Below are 22975 nucleotides of genomic sequence, written 5' to 3' on the forward strand. Positions count from 1 at the left end.
CCATTCGTGTAACAGCATTCATATAGTGTCCAATCATTATTAAGTCAGACTTAGATTGCCGCTTTACGAACGTTAAATACCCTTCAAACAATGATTTGCACACTGTGATTAGTCATAACTCTCCTATATGTAGTCGTTGTGCTTCTGTAAATCATGTCATTTTCAAATAAAATATGCAAATAACACGCACAGTTGTATTGAGATATCATATATTGTATTGGTTCAGAATACGGATAATATTGCGAATTTATTTTTCGCTCGAAAATGTACGAATTACAGTTGTAATTATGAAAGGCCACGTGTTAAACATCCAATCCATATAAACATCATAGACAATCAATGTAAACTTGCTTCTCATTTTTCATTTCCTAAGCTAATGAATGTATAATGTTAAACTATAAAACGTTGTGCTTTGTTTCATCTTCTCAACACAGCACAGGCCCGTAGCCAGATTTTAAAAAGGAGGGTGCGAATATTTGCCATCGACGATTGTTATTGAGCACCGAAGTGGCGAAGGGGGTATGTGCGGGGGTGGGGGGATGTTCCTCCTGCAATCTGGGGCTTTGGAGGTCCTCCCCCTAGAACATTTTGAAAATGAAACGTAAACTCCTGCACTCTGGTCACTTTTTAATTGTATTTAGAGACTGAAGTTATAGAGCATATGTATATGAAATTTCACTTTCATTGACCATACTCAGTGACTGATCGACATGAATATGATATAACATACATGTATTTCCCACCACGTTTTTCAATAACTAATCAAATTTAAAGAATGTAAAATCAACAATAAGAACGGTATAAAAGATCTTTATTTATTGGAATCTTGGAATCTTGATTAATTGGTGTGTTTTACCATTCCAACATTCTACTATTCATAAATCGAGCAAATTAAATGGAAATATTTGCCTTTTTTCAAAACAATTGTTTGTCTGCTACTATGGATAGTACCAGAGGCCTAGCATTGATCTAAACGTGCTAATAGTGTATTGTACAACAAACACTGATTAACAAAACTGACTCTTCTCAAATGTGCACCAGTACTAAAAAGAAATCAAAATGGTATAACTGGTTACTTTATTTATTTTTTTAAAACTATTTTTTAACATATTAGTTATTTTTCTCGAAACGAATTTCATAAACATAGACCACTTAAGGCTTCATTTAGACCCTGTAACCACAAATAACTGGCCCTATGGTCTCAAAGTCCTTAAGAATGTATACCAGGACGTTGAAGAAAAAAGATGTACTTATTTGCCCATTATATGCTCAAGATCCATCACAGTTGATGAAAAATTAAACGTTAACTTCCACCTGATCATATGTTATGACGTTTTAAATTCATTATAACAACTGTTTACATACCTAGTGCCAAGTTTGACATAATTAAAACATTGTGGAAAGGTTTGTATGTGGAGCACAACAGATGCCATTAAGTGTTGGTAAAGTACGAAAAAGCTACATTGCTTTGTAACAATGATTTTTTTCTTGTCATTCAAAAATAATATCATGACTTGAGCAAAGCTGATATTTTTTGCTGGAAAACCCTTTAGAAGATCCGAAAATGGTTGTACGGGAATGTTGCAAAAAGACAACGCAGTTTGTCAAAAATGCTGTGCACAATTTGTTATTGTTATAAATCATGGTATAATGCAAAGTTATTAACCAGTGACTCATTAATCTTCGGCAATAGTCGAAGGGTGTCCTTTGATTTCAGTCATTTTCGGAAGCTGACATAACATTCCGTGAATAATCATCTAAAATGTATTGTCTTTTTTTATCAGATCATTGATTTATTCAAGTTCATCAAATTGTTTTTCCAGCCATTTAGATAATTGTCGAAAAAAGTTATTGGACTGGGATTTCAACCCTCAATAAGTAGGCTTCAACATTTTGTTTTGATATCTATTACAGTTAAAGCTTTAACAAACATTAATAACGATAGCAAAAGTTGCAAAACAATAATTAAGTGTCAAATATCTATAAATAAGTATCGATTTTATACGGATTAGAGTGCCAGGTTAATAATTTTGCATTATACAGACCGGCTTCTTAGATCTTCTCAAATTTTGATGTCACAGCTTCTGTTGGTTTCAAAAATTCTACGGGTAAAACTTGTAAATTAAAATCACGCACTATCTTGGAACTGACTTAATCGAGAAATTAACTATATGGTGACCTGTCGGCTGCATATTGAATACAACATTATTTTAACGCTTAAATACGAAGACTCACTGGGTTTCTGGAAAAAATAAATAACCGTTTTTGCGTCCAATAAAATTGGGTGCGAACCGACCCAACGCACTCCCTCCCCCTGGCTACGGGTATGTAGCATATGTTCACCAAATAAAAAAGGATAAAGTCCAAAGTATTTCTCCACAACTTAAAGGAACTGTGATATCGCGGCGGCACAAGAGTTTAAATCTATAGTAATATAATAGTACAAAAACCTGTAACATATATAATTAATTCTACCTTCCTTGATGTATCACTGAAACATTGCCAGCAAACATAAACTTTCTTCCATTTAAATTTCATTGATATATCTTCACTCGCGGATAACAGGTTTATACAATTAATACTTCAGTATAGTATCGGGACAATCGGCCCCCGTCATTCCCGAATCTCCCGCAACCAAAACAAGCAGAATGCCTACGTATTTTACATTTACCGACGTGTTTGCGCTTTTCTACGTTTGCTTGAGTTTTCTGCCGTTGTAAACAGTATTTCAGTCATTTAACGGCAGTCGGTTAACATACACTTTTCCCGGGCCAACTGGCTTACCAGTACCAAGTGCGTCTACTAAGAACCAGTAACTGACAACTTCCTTACTTGAATCAGAGGTAGGGAGAGATGGCCATAGAAACGATTTCCTGACAAATCACAACACAAATGTTGTGCCCACGGCGGGATTGAAACCGCGAACCTCGGGTTTGTAGTCCAGCGCTCCCTCAACTGAACTAGCCGGTCCAATGTTGACGCATTTAAGCGTAAAACGCATACAAACGTCGACGATAACAAACCCGTGTGTCTGGTGCCGTGATCAGAAGAAGCATTTAGTTCAAATAATAAGCAAACTTGATATTCGTTTATATGTGCATGAATAGTTTAGAGTAGCTAAGAAAAATTGAAGATTGGATTTGTATTGTTACAAAAATAAAACTCTTTAAATCCGGTGAGCTGAATGTTATAGAGATAAATTTTCATATGCATGAATTATTGGCCATCTTGCTTATTGTCGTGTTTGACTAAGCTACTATTTATTTTAAGCAAAACAATCATGGTGTGTACATTACATGTTTACTCTGAATCTCCAGTTTTATCGATCTGTTGGATAAGGACTTGGTACGGTATCGAAAAACATTGACGAAAATGAGTGACGAATTTTCTGAACAGAACAGAACAGAAATATAGTTTATAATTGCATCAGATTAAAATTAACAATGTCAACAGTAAAGACTTAGCCTTAGACTATTAACTCGTTTTTGCGTTCGGTCTTCCGCTGTGTTTGTAGCCAAATTTATTTAAAAAAATAAGTTAAAATGCACATTTGTAATACCTTTATATTATTTTTAATGGTTGAATGTTTTAGTGGAACTAAAACCCTTCTGTCTGTTTGGAAAACGTTTAATTCATATTTCTTTAAGCAGATGTACTTAACATAGAAAAGCTATGAAGACAAACTCCGAATAGCAATGCTAAAAGATCACTGGGCGACAAATCCAAGGATACTGTGGTTAGATTCCTGACGCGGCCATTTATTGTTTGTCGGAATTGTCTCGAAAAAATGTTCACAATCATTTTGCCTTAACCTTTAATGCAAGAAGATAATTTTACAGTTACTAGCACAACAAATTGCTAGTTGGATATGGACGAGTGATTAAGGTGATATGCTTCAAATTGAAAGTACCCAGTATAAAATATTGGTTGTGCAATATATTGTTTTTTTTAAAGGGGCCTTTTCACAGATTTTGGCATTTTTTGAAATTTGTCATTAAATGCTTTATATTGATAAATGTAAACATTGGATCTAACATTCTCCAGTAAAAAAAATCAAGAATAAAATTTAAAAAAGAAAGAAAAAAAGGTAACCCTCAGCAGGGCTCGAACCGCTGACCCATGGATTCCTGGAGTAAAACGTGTCCTATTTAGACCTCTCGGCCATCCTTCAAGATACAATGTTGGGCGCATTTTATACTTTATATAATCAATCCTCGTAGTTTCACAAAATATAACGACAACAGAACTCTCCAAATTATTAATTCGTTTCGCGTTGCAACGCTTTATAATTTTAAGGTTTTTAAATCGTCAAAAGGTGCATATAATGGCTTTTTTAGGGCATGGAGCATTGCATTTGTCGGACGTCTCTATGTACAACCGAACGTCCCGACGCTTGTGCTGTTGACCGTTTGTCATACTAGAATCTATACAGGGATTTCAAAAGACGCATATTCCTGCATTTTGAGGGAAGCAAAGTGAAATTTATTAGTTTTTTTTACAGATGTAAATAATCTTCCCTGGGCTAATTTTAACCCAATAAAATCCTTGCTAAATGATCATCCTTGTGTATCTTATAAACCCCCTTGATCAATTTCATTCTCTAAATGGGAAAAGCACAATAACATATCTAGTTTCATATTCCTCTTCAGTATACTACTGGCACACAGTTGGTTTTAGTCCTGGCCATACGCTGTTATACGTTGTAATGGTGTGTATTTTTAAATTGTTTTAGTATGCGATCCATATATACAATTCTCGGTGATTAATTAAACTTGTTATATTATTTTTATCAATAAAAAAATCAATGATATCACACATAGTTTGTTATCAATTCAGTTATTATACACATTTTGCAGTTCATTTTACTAACTTCAGCATAAATTATAGTTATGATATAATATGAATTTCCCACCAAATGTAAATTGTTTAGCATAAATAATGTTGATGAAATACAATATATTTCAATACCAGAATGTTATCACTGGTTCATATTTACTTCACTATGACATATTCGGAGATGGCTTGAGACAAACCCTGGCACTTGACACAGGATGTCCCATAAAAGCCCAAGGTAATCCGGTGATGGCTGAATCCGACTCACACGAAATTGCCTATGCCAGTGAATTCATTTACGTCCAATGGTCCCTTTCAAATATCCACATGCTTTGTTTATATTTGGATGATATTTTATAATACATAGAATAGGGTTATAATGATTTTTATTGAAATTATGAACAAATGATCAACATATTATATGTTCTCATAACTGCCCTATAGACTTGTTCATTTGTCGTGTTACGCAATAACAATTGAAATCTTTTAATTTACTTTCATTGTATGTTTTTGAATGAAAGCTTTCATGCAAAGTAGCCAGTTCTGAAATATATTGAATTATACGTACAGTAATCTTATTCAGTTAGCAATTTTGAAATTACTTTTACATGACATAAAATAATATTCAAGAATTGTTTTATATTGTAGTCTCGAAATGTAGTGTGCTCAATGGCTATTTATCTGCTAGGCGAATCTCGCTCAAATTTCACATTTGAATGACGTTAATGAAGATGAACCTAAAGAAAGGAATTGGGCTGCGAAGAGGTTTGGAACAATGAAGGCATTTAGTATTTTTCCAGTATTAAAAATACAGGCCCAAATTTTTGTTTTTTCGCTACTCTTTAACCACTGGGTAAATCTTGCTTAAACTTTTACAGTTGGATGGACTAAACGTGTTAACATGTATGATATAGTAATTTTTATTGTGACTAATTTTAGCTGAAATATTGCCCTTTATTTTTTTCTCCAATGACGAATATATAATGGTTGATTGTTTGTCCAAACATGTGTTGTTGGGGCATAAGTGTATGTGGCATTCGATTTCTTTTATCTTTTCCTTGTTATTTACTGAAGCTCATTATTTCCGAAGTTAAAATCTATCAATTTAAGACATGTAATGTTAATACCAAAACAATTGCTAAAATCTTTGAACAAGTTCCTAAAATTTAAATGAATAATCGACCTCATATTGGTATTTTTATGCATTCATAAATATCCTAACAACATATGCATGAGGGCATTTAATAAAAAAAACAACACATCAAAACAATCAATGTACTTCTGTGTATACATGTATCCTTACCATATACATGTTTTATCTATAATTGTATTTTTTAATACAGTTTGACCTAAAATGGTTGTTTATACAAACGTAGTTGAAATGTGTTGTGGATTATATCGGCCTGAAAATGCAGTTAAGAAACAATTACACAATTATTAGTATGTCCTATTGAATGCTTAACATACAGTAAATACATTTTATACACTTCATACTATAGAGAAGAAACATATTTAAATATGTGTTGTTACTTCTTACAGGTATTACATTTTTAGTACTTATTTGTAACTTGTTACCATGTTGTTAAGCCATTTTGAAAATTACCAGACATATAAAAGCATATTTTAATTCAATACAATATTCAAAATACCAATTGTTTTCTATGTCTGCTTGCTCTTGAGTTTGTGCCAAGTCTTGCGTCCTCGAGCATCGGCTTGTCTTGATGTTTGGGATCAAACTGTATCCTTTTTGATGCAGTAGTTTCATTCTACATTTCGATTAAAACCCGGCACTTTAAGTATATAATACGATAACAAGATCTGTGAAAGCGACCCAGAATACTGAACTATTCAAGAGAAACAAAATACTGCAAGCTTAGGGTGTTCAAGGTTTAAATAATATTTCAAACTTATAAGTGGTTCAATATAAGCGAAACTCCTCAAGTTTAAGTGGTTAATATGTCAGCCGTTACTTGAATAAAAGAATTATAGAACATACCACGCGTTTAAGTTATATCTTGTCACTGACATGTATTACTAATAATTTATTTGATTGTATTAACTAATATAACGATCACTTATTTGATTTTGCTTTGTATTAATTATTACTATTTTGTTATTGTTAATCACATGTTGTTAATATAGAATTTAACAGGAATTAATTTTTAGAACAAACTGCATTTTAATAGTTTATTTTTTTATATAACTTCATCAAAATGTTTAATTGATCTACACTTGCAAAAACTAGGTCACCATGTCCAATTAAAAAAGGTTGTTAACACTCAATTAAGCTTAAGTAAGATATGTGACAACTCTTAAAAATATAGTTACCCCTCTAGAAATAAAGTAAGCTTATGTAAGATGTGAGAGAACTCTTATTTATATAGTTAACTTACATTTATTACCGTATTGTAAATGGTACAGAGGTCTATACTATTTGTCGAAAATGTGAACACTCTGGGATTCAATGCCGTTATTTATTTGAACGAATTTTAGGTCCAAGAAGAATGTTAAATTTGTGTAATTAAACATATCATTCAAATCATGTAATGTGGTACTTTTCACTTTGCAGAAAGTTGGCATTTTGAAAAGAAAATAAATCGAGGGAAGTACCACACACAGCAGTGCTTTCATGTGACAGCGACTCTAATAAGCGATTAGTTAACTGGTATCTGCGACATATTTGAGACAGAGTGCTCTGGGCTGTTTCGAATGCCTATCGTGTCACGCTAGGTTGCATTTCATCTGTTCTTCCCCAATAGTATCACCTGCTATGTTGTTTACCCAGAATTAGGTCAATTATACTGCATGCCCCAGAAGTTAACTGTTCGAATTCCATGCAAAAAATTGAAGAAAGAGATTTGTTTAGTTCGATTCAATCTCAACCAATAGCAATTGTAATTGTTAAAAACATATCGTTTTGACGTGCCGTTAACAAACAAAGACCATTATAAACACAATATATTGTTGTTGTTTTTCCTAGAAAAAGTGGCACCAAACAATGTTACTTTTTGTTTACATGTAGTTTCCTTTAAATGTATGCGTTTCGGTAAAGTAAGATCGACGCCAGACCTGTCGTGTTTACGAAAAACTATTCCTTATTGTATATGTTTGTTTACAGTCATTAGAGTTTACCTTCATCTCCTGACCATTAATGAGCTGAACGAAGCCAAAGAAACGATGAAAACAACAGCATACCTGCATCCCATTTGGAAGGACGCGTTTCTAACATGGTATCCAACCGATCATAATACAATTAATGACGCCTTTTGGCCACAGGTAAATATCATTATTTGAATCCTATAAATCTTTGTAAATAACTCTATTGACATTCGTTAACAACACTGAAAAACTAGCGAAGTCTACCGCTTTCACGAACATTAACCTGGCACTCGTAAACTAAATTAAAATACATTTAACGCGTGCATTGTTGACAATGATTGCATTCGTTTCTGTTCGTGCACGTTAATAACGACTTTAATGAGACCACACCATTATACCTTTTTGCGACCTATACCAAATCGGAAAGAGGTATTTTCTAGAATTTCAACTTTTTTGGCGCGACTTTAACTTTTATGATGGTGTATTGAGCTAATATAACAATCATTTAACTATGTTTGAAGATAAATTCATTCATATTAGTTAAGTTAAAGAAAATAGTCCGAAAAAAATCTACGAAAAAAACAACATAGTAAATTTAGCAAATGAAATATATTCATTCGGCTCTTTACTCTCCCTTCTATTTATCTTGTTAAGTATGAAGTTTGACGTTCGATTTATTAAGTTTTATCCGGATATATAAAACGTGGTCTATCAATAAAATTGACCTTTGGAAATTGGTCTGTACATTATACAAAATCAATACAACGGTTTTTAAGTCAGGAGCCATCAAAACATCTGATGCAATGAACGTCACAATCGGATGGTCCCAAACTGATTTAAGAATCCCCTCTCACGCGTTTTATAGTTAAACATTGGAGTTATTTCTTTATTAACAGTCCTTTTGGTACGTTAATTGATAAAGCATGGTACATTTTAAGCTAGGAAATGGCCTGCTTTAATTACCAGATACCTTTCCAGATAAGATCCTGGTCAAAACGTATAACATCCTCTGTCAAACGTTAAATTACACTTGAACGTCTAAGTTTAACACAGTATTCAATTAGATACTGATTCTTAATCAATCATGAAACAGGATGAGGTATGGAAGCCTGACATTGCCTTGACGAATTCCAATCTGGAGTACAAGGAACTCGGCGTGGCGTCATTAAATGTTCACTTTTGGTCTGACGGGACTGTGTTTTGGTTTCCTTTTCAGGTACGTATAACAATTTAAAATGAAATGCCTTAACATAACATACATATATTTGCAATAGGTGTAGATGTTTAATTACATTAGAAATAAATATTTTGGGGAAACGGGGAAACCAACTAATGAACACATGTTGAGTATTTTCATTTTAGGATTGAAGGTGTTTGAATCCACGTGTTCAATTGATACCACAAAATTCCCGTTCTATTATCAGACGTGCTACTTGGAGTTTAAGCCTTGGAGTTATGGAAGAAAGGAGGTAATGTGTATTTCTAATGAATCTACACTCTTGTTGATACTTTGGCATAGTTTGTTTATTTGTATTTCAGATGGAATGTTTACATTTGTATTATTTGTATTTTAATGTTGAAATGAAGAATGAATCGAATGGACCCAATCTTGACAGATACAAACCCAACTCGGCTTGGGAAATAATTGACTCAAGTTGGAATATTGCGGAAGACCCGAACGATTATGACAGTACTATACGATTTTCCCTCACAATAAGACGGAAACCACTATACTATATTTTTTCGGTAATCATTCCTATTATGACGTTGGCAATTTTGAACTTCTGTATTTTCCTGTTGCTGAATGAAAGTGGAGAAAAGGCAGGCTACTTTGTTACTGTATTTTTGGCATTCACAGTCTTCCTTACCATTGTGTCTTCATCGTTGCCACAGAACTCCGACTCCGTAGCGTTGATTTCGGTCTTTCTCATATACAGTTTTGATGAAAATGTGGCCATTCCTCGCATCCTTGTTTCATTGATGCGATGTTTGAAACGCAAATCTTGTTCCAAAGAATCCAGGATTGAAACAACAGAACAATGCACTACAGAGAGGAGAATGTCTGACGAATCTTCTAATGGTAAAGTGAAATACTCGCGGATAGAAGTCGTCAACTTTCTGGCCCTGTGTTCACAAAACATTTTTTGTAATCGAAAATCGATTTTGCTTGTCATTGAAAATGGATTTCCATTGTAGTTGATAGGCAAAAATGAAAATCGATGTCAGTTAAAATCGATTTTCGATTGCAAAATCGTTTTGTGAACACGGGGCCTGGACGTTGCGCTTTGTGTGATATTCACATGCATCCTCGTCCCATCGTCGCTTGGCTTCTGTTAAGCAGCAATGAACTCTAAGCATTTAAAATGAGTTGACCGTTTTCGGATTTGCAGATAAACAAAGGGACGGACGGACAAATAGACGGGCAGACATACACACACACGAGAGAGATAGACAAACCTATAAGACCGACCGTTATAGAAATCAATTTCTCCGTCAGTTTCTTTTATCGGACTGTCAGTACGACTGCATTCTGGCCTGGCTGATAACGACGACGCTTTAATTCCTTTAAGCATGTCGTTTTCTCTAAAATTCCGGATGATTGATCGTATATACCGTGTCACGAACATCATTACATTAAAATCGATTCATTTAAATGGACATTGACTATCCACATATATTACAGTTTAGTTCAATTGTAGTGGTTTTTACTTTTTATAAATCTGATTCGCTTATTTTGTGTTGATTATAAAATGCACACATTTGATTTATTTTCTTATCAACGAACAATACGTTTTTTAAAACATGTAAAGTTTAAGCGTTTATTCGTGATAATTGATGAGCCATATACTACTAATGATGAATCATATGAAATGTCAAATATGATTTGTATGATCATATGAACTGCAGCATCTCTTAAAATATGGCAAACATAGAATACAATTCAAAATGACGTATGTGTGCGCATAATTTCTTTATTTCGAGTTGTGTGTGCTTTAGGTTTCTGCTTATGTTTAATAAATAGATTATTACCTTAATCGACATGTATTGTATATACAAAACACAATGGTATTGCTACACATGTTTGTGGGCCTAGAGCAAAACGACATTTATAACATACGATACCTAGGCATTTTATTTGCAAGATATTGCAATAGCGGCACTGTTTATTTATGCACTAAAATAACTTACCTATTGCTTCTGTATTTAGGGCATTGAACAAAAATGACAATACATCATATATACCATAGTAATAACAACATCCGCTTTAACATATTCTAAGTATGCATCTCCATAAATGTACTTTCAATAAAATATTTGTTTAGTTCGCATGCACCGAAAAAAAAACAACACTATTTCCACATGTGGCAGTATAGACGTGTAATCAATAAATTAAAAAACACAAACAAGGATCAAAACACTCATAAAAGGAGTGGTTTCCCTCATCGACCTTATGTTGCTGCCAACAACACATCAAGCGAGAGCCCATGTCGTCTAATGTTAATTTAATCGAACAAAACAATGAAATGTTATTTGTCCTGTAATCGCAGAGCGACACATTTCTTTCAATATCGAGCACTATAAACAGGATCAAGTTTGAAACGTTTATAATTTTAGTCTACATAAGAGATCTGAAACGTAAACATCAAGTTTCTGGAAGCAACGTCGTTAGATTAAGAATTTATATAAGACATGTAAAACTAGCTTTCATTTTAAATGTTATAGTATTTCAAAGGAAAGACGAAGTGCACTAGCACTAGCTAATTTTGGATGCGGAGTTTCACCCCTTAGATAAGAAACGGGCAGATCCGAGAGAGTTCCCGAACATGAACGGACTTGCTTTCACTGCCTAACACATATATAAAACGAAGAACATGTGGTAATTTACTGCAACTTGTATGACAGAATTCGCCAAGATTTGTTTGATAATTTTATGAATATTGAACCTAGTTTATTATCGTTAGATACTTCAGAACAATTTTGTCAGTTAATGTCAAATGCGTCCTTTGTTAAATACACTGCCAAAGCAGGCAATTGCAGTGTAATACAGCGTAAAAAATGTTTATATTTATGATACTTGTACACATTTATCTATATGTACCTTTTAAAATATTTTAATGGTGTTAATATCACGGCAAATCTGTCAATAGGCTCCTGTAACTTAAATTGATTTTGTAGATACTATTTTATTTATTTTAGCTAAGCTTTATTTTATTAAATCTTTATTAAATGAATCATGTTTTACTCATATATATAATTGTATGTAGAGAAATGAGACTTAAATAAACTGTCTGTCTGCCTGTCTATCTGTCTTAAAAGATATTTTGTGATAAGAGAACAGTGAAAAAATGTTCCGCGGCCAAAAGGAGAATGCCTTTTGCAACATGCGGCTATTAGCAATGCGCAACTCTTCATTATGATTTTCAGAATCTATTTTTCAAACCGATCCAAATGTAAATCAAAGCGCTGTAGGCGCTGAAGGCCTGGTGCTAGATTTAGTGTGACGTAAATTTCATTTAGGATGTTTTGTCCGAATTTCTCCCTTTGTACGAATTTATACGGATTGACCCTAGCGGTTGAGTGCAGAAGCTCAGAGACTGTAAAAAAGACAATATTTGTGTATATACTACAGTGTACATAGACGGTGGAGGACTACACGATACTGGTTGTGGGAACGATAAACTTTTGTTCAACTCTACAGATCTGGTAGAGGTTCGTCTACATAGGCGGTGAAGATTTACAACAACAACAATATGGCCGCAAAAAAACCTGTTATTGTTTGCGTCAAATAAATCACGTTCAATAGCCTATAATAGCTCTTTATTACATAATTAATAGATCAGGAAAACACTCATACTTCCTTTGTAATGTGTGTAAGAAAAGAAAAACCACTTAAGCCCAAGTCTCACAATTGCCGATAGAGCCCCGGTCCATCCCGGTTGGCTGACGCCGGTCGACCGGCGAGAACCGAATTGATTCGTAGAAAGATTTTAACGCGGTCACACTATTTCCCGGTGCCGCCCTGGTTGAAGCCGGTCAACAGCCCGACAGAGTCCCGGTCAACTCGGACTGGCTGCGGTTTATCCCGGTGAAGCCCCGGCAGAGCCCCGGTTGTCGCCGGTAGTGTCCCGCTTGAGCCCCAGTGAAAGCCGGCAGAGCCCCGGTTGTCGCCGGTTGTGCCCCGGTTGAGCCCCGGTGAAAACCGGCAGCGTCCCGGAAGAGCCCCGGTATACCGTAACACCGCCGGCACTCACCGGGGCTATACCGGCATCAGACTCCGGCAGAGCTACGGCAACGCCCCGGTTTCACCCCGGTCGTCGCCGGTAATGCCCTGGCGGAGCCCCGGTGAATGCCGGTGGCGTCCCGGCAGAGCGCCGGTTTACTTATGTACCGTAGCTATACCGGGACTCTACCGGCATTCACCGGGGCACCACCGGGGCGTTGTCGTAGCTCTGCCGGGGTCTGTATGGGCCCCGGTGGAGCTACGGTGCCGTCCCAGTTATTCCCGGTGCCGTCCCGGTGCGGCGCCAGTCGTTGCCGGTCCTTCCGGTGACTCCCGGTTCATCCCGGAGGTATTAAACATTTAAATACTTTCCCGGTGGAGCCCCGATTTTCCCCGGGTAATCTCGGTCATCCCCGGTGGAACCCCGGTTCATCTCGGTTGAGCTCCGGTTCATAGGGTAGATCCCGGATCACGCACCGGGGCTCCGCCGGCATCATAGTGAGACTGAGCCTTTACCCTGATAAAGATCGGTGTACAAATTGCGTACGTTGTACGTAGAATGTTTCGAGCTCAATTTGCGCGCTGGATCTGCGCAGTGAAATACCATATCCGGTAACTTCGTATATTTCCGAGAATTATCATGAATATTTGTTTTCTTTTCTAAAATGTCCCGTTTACGAAAAAAACAAAAAAAAAACAATATTTTAAAATATGTTTATAAATACAAAATATAATGTCTTCAAAAAATGTCTCAGAAAAAAAAAACCGTCTTACTGTCTCTGTAGACTCTCATCTTTTTGGCCCAGACCGTCAAGTGAGTGTATTCTCGCATGAATGTGCAAACAATAAAAAGTATGTCGTAGCCAATGCTTAGCAATTATGCTTCAATAATATATTTTTTTAATTTTTATGACACGGTCATGTTATATAGTGATGTTCTGTATTTAAAAGGCGCTTTATCGAGATCTGCGAAAAACTACTTTTATTGCGCATGAATTAAGGGGTAAATCGGAGTTTTAGGAATTTGTTTTTTTGCAGCCAGCCAATTCGGATAGGCTCAGAAATTTGTATCATTACTATGGCCTTGAGGCTTTGCCCCAGGCCAAAAATGGTATTAAATCATAAAATCTGCAAGTGGATCATCTGCATTACAAGGATACATACAAAGTGATATCAGCATATTTTAGTTCAGCAACGACAATTACTTTGAACTTGGATGTAGTGTTTGCCGAGTTTTAATGAAGCGTGTCGTAATCTCAACGAGTCACCTACCTAATTGAGGAATATATTTGTGACAAAATACTATGACAAACAGATGATTTCAGATAGCACAATACGGGGTAATGTTAACTTACTATTAAATTGCTACGATCAGCGTCTTCAGTAATGTCTTATCATATTTAGGCTTTAATGGTCTGATCTTCACCTTCGTAAACACTACCCCATCACTTTCCGATACCTATCTGAGTGTACATGGAGCTCATTATCACAAGCGTTTGAGTCTCGTTGTTTACTAACCACGATTGAATAACTATTTGTGATAAATGTGTGACATATATGAGAACAATATTTACCAACCGATTGATGTATAACCACGCTGTAAATGAGTAAAACGGGTCGATCCGTACTCTGGGAGCGTTCTCAGATTGTTCTAAAAACTTAGTGCTGGTTTCTCTAAGTTGCAAGTTCAATCTTAGGCGTTTGATTTAAATCGAGCAATTTTACTTTCAAACTGACTTCCCAACATAACAATAACTATGCGTCAACACATTTTAGCAAGAATCATCACCAGCCGTTGTATCATTAGTAAATTGATTTCTCACCAACCTTTTGATGATAGTTTACACATGGATTATTCACCATCACCAATATGCAAATGTCGTATAAAACAAAAAAACATAAGTTCTTACAAGTTTGAGACCCAGTTGTAGAAGACGCATAAAAGGTACCTTAATAAAGAATTTCGTGTATTAAAACTTATAGGCAAAATCCACCGCGCCTTCCGTTGTAGCGTTTGGTTCATCACCAAAACTAGCAAACGATTAAAACACGATAACCAGGTTTTAACCATATGCCATTGGGCGATTATTGATTCACCATTTAAAATGTATCATCTTAACATTTGTATATAACCAACCATAAACCAATATATTTTACCAACCATTGCTGGTTCTTCCATGAATAAGTCTCGGTTCCAGAAGATGCCCTTGACACATTAAGCCAGTACGGCGATCTTTTATCATCACAAATTTGACAATGTTTCATATGACCATTAGTATACCACCAACCATATACTAATGATTTCGTGTTACGCCAATTTATAGATCTGTTTATCCCCAACAGTTTTGAAACTGTTTCTTTACCATTCGTTTTCAGTTACAGTATCCACTTGGAACCAATAACATAAAATGTACAGTGTACCTTACACGAACTCCATTTTAAGTTATTACAACAGTCTCAAAAACGGTTTCGCAACCAATATTTATCCATTTTATTCATTACTGGAATTTGTGAGCGGTCTTTAAAGCGGGTAGACAACAGCGTGCGTGTTTATTCTCCTAAAAATGATGGGATTTAACATCTTAAACCAAGTGTTCTATCAACATATGCCTTTCAAACTACCATATTGAGTGTTTCCGACTTCCGGTCCAGGTTACAACAGTAGAAACTAAATTCCAAATAGAAACCTATTGATTACCAAGCTTTTCATTGAACTCATGTGTTTTTTTACAGTAATTTGAACACATTTGCTCTACTCTTTTAATATGTTTGCAATTGTATTAATGTAAAACGACCATACGCCAATAAAATTGTAACTGACAACTAGTGTTCACGTAATTAAATCTTGGTTGGGGAACAATGTTTATGTTTATGATTATGACTTTCACTGTTGATACATTTGAAACGTTCACGAACAATGAGCTTAATCATTTTTTATAAAATTTATAATTGAATACCAATCTTATTGGATAATTCATAAGAAAATATTACACGCGAGCTTAACTGACAGGTTCAATGGTTTATAAATGCGGATGACATTGCAGTTCCGATGACGAAATACAGTTAATTTATAGTATTGTGACTGATCAGTTTGTCCGTCGGTCGGTGTGCTAGTCAACTATTCAAACAATCCGACACAACGATATATTTTTATTACAATTGTAATGCAATCTTCATGTTAAAATAACATATTTAATCGACCCCGTGCAGCCTAATCGTCAGGCGGATAATTGCGCTTTCACCGTTGAGTTATTTACAAGGGGCACGTTAAAGCGATTATACGATTTTGTCAAATATTTATGAATTTATATAACATGTGTAAAAAACTTATTATACATATATTTCAATATAAATTAAAATAAAAGTTAAGAAGAAAATGTGTCGAAAAATGCGAAATTAACCAGATATTTAATTCTGAAATCGAAAATGTCTGTACAGTCGAATTTGCCAGCATGTATACCATGCATGAACGATGTGAATTTAAATTTAATATTACGGATATTTTTGGCGTCGCACTGAAGTGCGGCGACTAGTATGTAATACGTTTTTTTTTTCGCTTATGGGAGGAGAAGTTATTTTGCGGATCAATGTATATATTTTTGTTGTCAGAATATCTTGCATAGTGGTGATTTTTTGTGTAAATCAGTGTAAATAAGTTCTGCATTTGTGCCTATTACATTTACTACAACATTTATTTCCAATAATGCAAAGCTCATTCTTTTAATTAATAACTGATCACAGGGACTGGGCAATAATAAAAGATCACAGGGACTGGGCAAATACGCGAACCGGTGAAACTTTCTGGTTTTGTATAAAAACAAAACTTCTTTGTTCCACTATCCTAGCAACCACCTAGTTACTAATAAAGGCGCTATAGAGCGCGAAGCGCGACACGTTTTATTAATTGTAATAATGAGTCTTGATAAAGGAAGCAGCCGCTTATCAATGAGGAGCACCATCACAGAACCCCAGTCTCATTACTATCAAGTCCTCCTATAGTTTTTTTAAGAACCACATATAGAAGGCCGCAGGCCTGACCCGTATCTTGCCAGTGGTATGGACCCTTTGGTATGGACCTTTAACCCCGCTCACTATCCAGCGGTTAAACTTCCGCGTTTACATTTAAACTGACTATTAATAGCTTATTAATATCTTAGTAAGAAGGTGATTTTTCAAGCGGTTCCGTAATGTAGTAGTTACATGCTCGCTTCACATGTGAGAGGCCCAATGTTTTGATGTAGACATTTTAGTTTAAATAACTATGCTGTTTTATTGTAACCATTTTTTGTTTTTATTATGCCCATGAAATATAAATGTGAGAGGATGAGCGGGGGGGGGGGGGTTCGTAAACACATTAAAACTTTTACAGTGTTTTCATATCAATGAGTACTCAACCCCTATCGTAAATGAGCAACGTAGAATAAGTTCAGAATCATCTCCCCATGAAGTTGAGAAAAATATGAAATTACGCTTACAAGATGAAGCATATTTTTTAAAATCTACACAGTTCTGTACCATAAATGAAAACTGCACACGGATTGCAGTAAAAAAAAGGAAACCAATGTAAATAAAATGAACTATGAAATATTTGGGGGTTACAACACAAAATCATAGATAATGGTTATTTGGGAGTTAGAACACAACATCATAGATAATGGCTATTTGGGAGTTATAACACAAAATCATAGATAATGGTTATACCAGTATCTTTTTCTATTTTGTTTAAAATAATCGGCCAATATATTAATATTTACAGTAGAAAAAAAATCGTTCTATGTAACTTCATTGAGTGCCTTTTACACTGAAATTCCCGACGCCCTTTGATGCTTTGCATCAATACTTATCTTGTAATGTCCTGCAACGATATCTATTCATTCGACACACGAACACTAACTCCGATCCTAATAAAAAGACGAATGCTTCGGTTATTTTAGGAAAATATGTACGAAATATCTTCGTCACAATCGGCTCAGGCGCTAATTTGTCTTTGCTGCATTTTATGAAATTCTTCCGAATGTATAATTTTTCTTGCAAGTGTGTGTTATTGTAACATATTTATATCAATATATTAACATTCAACACATATAAAAATCGTATAGTCTCGCTTTAAGCATTTTCCAGATTTTATATCGAACAGTTTGCATCCTTTTTTTTATCAAACAACATTTTTTCATTCTCTATGTATTTGTTACTGTCCACGTCCAAGTCTTACTCCGTCGGGCTGTCAGCCGGTCAGTCGCTTGGTCGGATATCAGCCTATTCGTACATTTATCGTACATTTATCGGTTTGTGTAAATGTGGTTTGACAAGCTGTGCGCATCAGATCTCTATTTTTAATCACCAAAATACTCTTACTGTTATTTAGTTATATAAACTGCATGCAGAGGGTGTGTGTGCCCTTTTTGTGTGTGTATTTCTGTTTCTGCACGCGACTCTACGTTTCTACATGTGCATGCTTGCAATTGGTTAAATATGTTTTAAACATGTGTGCTATTTTGTTTTATTCATGATACAATCGATCTATATTTGTATTATGGAATACGTTTTTAACCAAATTGTATATACGGTCTAATAGTGTGTTCCGTGTTTTGTACTGTACGCATATCGTTATCTTAGAACGTGTTTTAAACTTTTTTTCACTGCGGTGATTTTGGTTTGCCATGCGCCTTGCGTGACCTGTCAAACCGAAGCGGATGTAAAGGCTCTAAGAACATAATTGTTCGACAAGGATGACTACGACAAAATTAAGCGACCCACTGATTTTCCTTACCCTTTCTTTCATAATTATATTGGAACATTGTAACATCTGTCAATCGACTCAAATTGATGTATACTGAATATGTTTTAATGGCGTTTTATCTAAGACAGTCAACAGTTTTTGTTTGTTTATTAACGGTAGACCTGATTCTCGTGGTTAGTCATGAGGTGCATGAAGCTGCTGAATGATAAAACAACTGCCTACCAAACTCTGACGTGAAATGATACGTTTTAAAACTGCACGTCGACCGACTATAGGGTAACCGCTTACTCCTTCTCGATACAATTTACATACTCTTGCATTTCCTTAAATGTGTTGGTGCCTTCCAGTTTATTTGATTAAAACATCTTTCAAAACAGGTTTTAATTTATTGTAAAGAAATAGTGAAGAAGTATCATTTACATGAGTGCGCCACTTTTAAATAAACCAATCTTGTAATCTATTGCGAAACACAACAATAAAGCTGTTGACGTTTACAGATTCTGGATATCACCACACGTCATTCAAACCTGATTCTTGCAAAAGGTTTCGAACGTTTGATGCCCGTAACTTTGGGTTTAGCACATGTTTATTTACATTGTGCACGAAAATATTGCTTAAAATAGAGCGGGAAGATTGTTTCGTTGAACTATTGCAAGAAATATTAAACTACTCGTAAATATCGACATATATACATCGGGTATCTACTAACATCAGCATAAAGAGCATTTGGATGTGTAGAAGCTTGTACATGAACATTTCAGAATTTGCATTTGACTCGATATTTTCAGATTTAATAAATCGCCATACCTCGATTTCATAATTGAGAGTCGAGGTAACATAGGCATCAAACCGATTGCAAAAATTAACAGGTGCATTCAAAAGTTTCGTTATATTAAATAATGCGAAAATCGCCCTGTGCTTCGGCTGATTAAGTGTGTGTGACTGGTATAAATGCGCCGCTGCTTTACATAATGCATTAAAATTTTGTATCTCAAAGTGCACGATATTTTCAAAATTTTCCGACCGTGTTAATAGATAGTAGACTAAAATTTGCACTTAATGTGAAAAAGACTTAATTAATCAAATATTAGTATCGTTATGGTATCTACCGTTCACGACACGAACATTTGCAGCAATACATAAATCTAGTACTGCTCCCCCAAAGCGGTTTGAAATCAAATCACAAGTTGCCCTAAGAACAGGATGGTCAATGTTTACAAATTCGAGATTACTTAAAAGCCCACAAACCCTCTCGTTTGTATTTCGTGTTTGAACACTTTTGATTGTAGTTTGTATTTATTAACATGAATATATTAGTATTGTAATGATGGACTTCGACTATAATTTTTTCAATTGTATGTTAATGGTCAAATGCGTTATGCCGTTGTTCAAATTAAACGAAAGACTCTAACACACCAATTAAACTGAAAAGAAAAATGTTTTTTCTTCACCGCAATCCATTTAGGTGGTGTGCCGTTAATAAAAAATGTCATTATTAATATAAAGTGCTGCTGGATTTTTTTTTGTAGAAAAATTTGCGCCCAACAATATAAGTTGTCACATAGTTTACGACTTATCCGACTTTACTAGATCAATGGTTATGCATGTTTATATCACAAGGTTTTATAAGACGCCGAAAAATGATAAAATACACTAAAAATAAAAAATAAAGACGTTCGTGGTATAAAAATCAACCAACGCGCCGACACGGAAAAATCCGAAGACTCGCAATTATCGGCAGCAAACTGATATCTATGTAAGTACACAATAATCGACCTTTTGACGAGTCCGATAATTAGGCGATTCGACTGTCTTCAGATGAATTAGACTGTTATATAAAGGGCCAGTTTTATTATATACATTTTGAAATATAAGCGTTTATTTGGTTAAAACGATTATTCTGTTGCAGATCCCGGATCTTTAAACCGGCTTAAAGCCCCCTTTACCTTGCGCGTAGTCAAAACCTATTCATTTATGTTGCGAAATCCCAAACATCCTTTGTAGATGTTTTCATGTGACTATCTATACACGTTTTGTTTCTCAACGATTTAAAGTAAAGGAATGAATGTTTCCTGATAAATTTCGTCATCGTAAATTGATTAATTTAATTTAATGTTCCTCTTAATATTCGTTAATTTCCGTGTTTTGTTTTATGTTTTCTTAAATGAAATATTAAAATAAATCGCACTAGTATATACCCGTTTTATGTTGTATCGCCTAAGCAATATAATATTACTAGAACGAAATAAAACTTCAGAAACCCCAGCAGTAGAGATATAGAAAGTATTTCTTTATTTGTGGCAAGAACCACTTCTCTGAAGCTGTTGTTACACTTTTTAGTAATGAACGAAACATATTGTTAAGATCGTATATACTCGCTCTATGTCAGTAACACACATTCTTACACTATAATCCAATATAGATAAGTTGTCAGTTTCAGCTGGACGTGTGTGCACAACGCACTGGAAAACAAGCTATCCCAGGAAAAGTGGGAGTTGGTATACTACTTAAATACTTATGAACACGGCGGGTAAAGCAAATTAACAGTCCAACTCATTATTGTGCCATTAATAAGAGACACTAAGCTGATAAGAGTTTCTTTTGCTGATAAGAGTTTCTTTTGCTGACCTATCATATATTTAACTGTAGTTGTACTATTGAATGAAGGTATTGAGATTTTAAGTTCCAAACTAGTGCACCAAAAAAGATAGTGACAAAATACTTATATAATGTGTAGTGTTATTGCCACAGTTATATCGGAATGCACAAACAGGTTTCAACATAAAATTATACATTTGCGTATTATGTATAAATCGTACTTTCCTTGTATTAATAAAACACTTATGAAATCCCCGAAATTTCCCTCTTTGAAACATGACCGCATAAGTGTGATTGTTATATAACATTATAAATCGTCGATGAGGAGCCAGTGCAGGAGCTCTTGCCAACCATTAACTGATAATTTAGAAAAAATAATATTGCTTTGCCTGCATAAGCTACCGAATACTGTCAAGGCGACATAATTTACATCACATTGAAATGATGGCATGTAGAGCGTTACAAATTTGGACGAGCACCTAATGACAATCAGCATTATTGTCCATGAGGACTAAAATGGCACAGAACATTTACTGAATTTTTAAAGATCTATTACTATGATTCAATGCTCGAATATATTCAGTGCTTTCGCATGACTCTACTAGATATTTATACAGCATCGTAATCTTTAATACAACAAGGAAGACTTACTAAAAAAGAAAATTTTACTACTGTTAAGCCATTTGCAAAGTTCAGTTTAAACATATTTATTTCTTATGGCATGTACATAATATACAGGTGTTACACAATATAAGCAGAAAAGGATTGAAACGAAAGAAGCAAGTTCTTATATAGTTTCTCTCCTTACATGTAGAATTAATATTTACACATGGAAGTGGCAGTATTTAAAGACTATGATATATGCCAGTAGTAACAAGACGGGATATAAACATTTAAAAAAGTGAGGTGATCAAGGTAGGATGAAGGATTTTGATTGTGGGTCAATGTCAAATAAATGCAACGTCGAGTCGGGATCGGATTGTTATGAGAAACGCTTAGATTCGGTGATGTATTGTTGGACACAAAGAAAGATAGTAGAGTTATCATCATCGTTTAGGGATGTATTGCCAAAGAGGAGCGTATCAAGGTCTACATGACTTATAATTCCCAAGACATCGTTCATTAACTTTGTCCGTATTACGCTATAATATGAACATGTGAAGAAGAAGTGGAAGTAAGACTCAATATCTCCACAGCGACAAAGAGGAGAATCAATAATATTTTTTTGCGTAAAGGTGCTCAATAAGGGAACTGGATTTGGTCCTTGAACGCGTGTGAATGACTTGATAATGACGTTTACCTATGTAATAATACGATGGTGTTATAACTATAATCCTGTTAAGTTTAGATTTAAATGCATTCAACGATTCACTTTTTTAACATCATCTGGTAGGTTATTCCATTTTCGAGTGACTGCGGGTATGAATGAATTTTAGTAAAGGGTTTTTCTAGATTCAGAAGTACGTAAGTCATTAGCATTGCGG

This window comes from Dreissena polymorpha, chromosome 11 (genome assembly GCF_020536995.1).
Source record: "Dreissena polymorpha isolate Duluth1 chromosome 11, UMN_Dpol_1.0, whole genome shotgun sequence".
NCBI classification, from domain to species: domain Eukaryota; kingdom Metazoa; phylum Mollusca; class Bivalvia; order Myida; family Dreissenidae; genus Dreissena; species Dreissena polymorpha.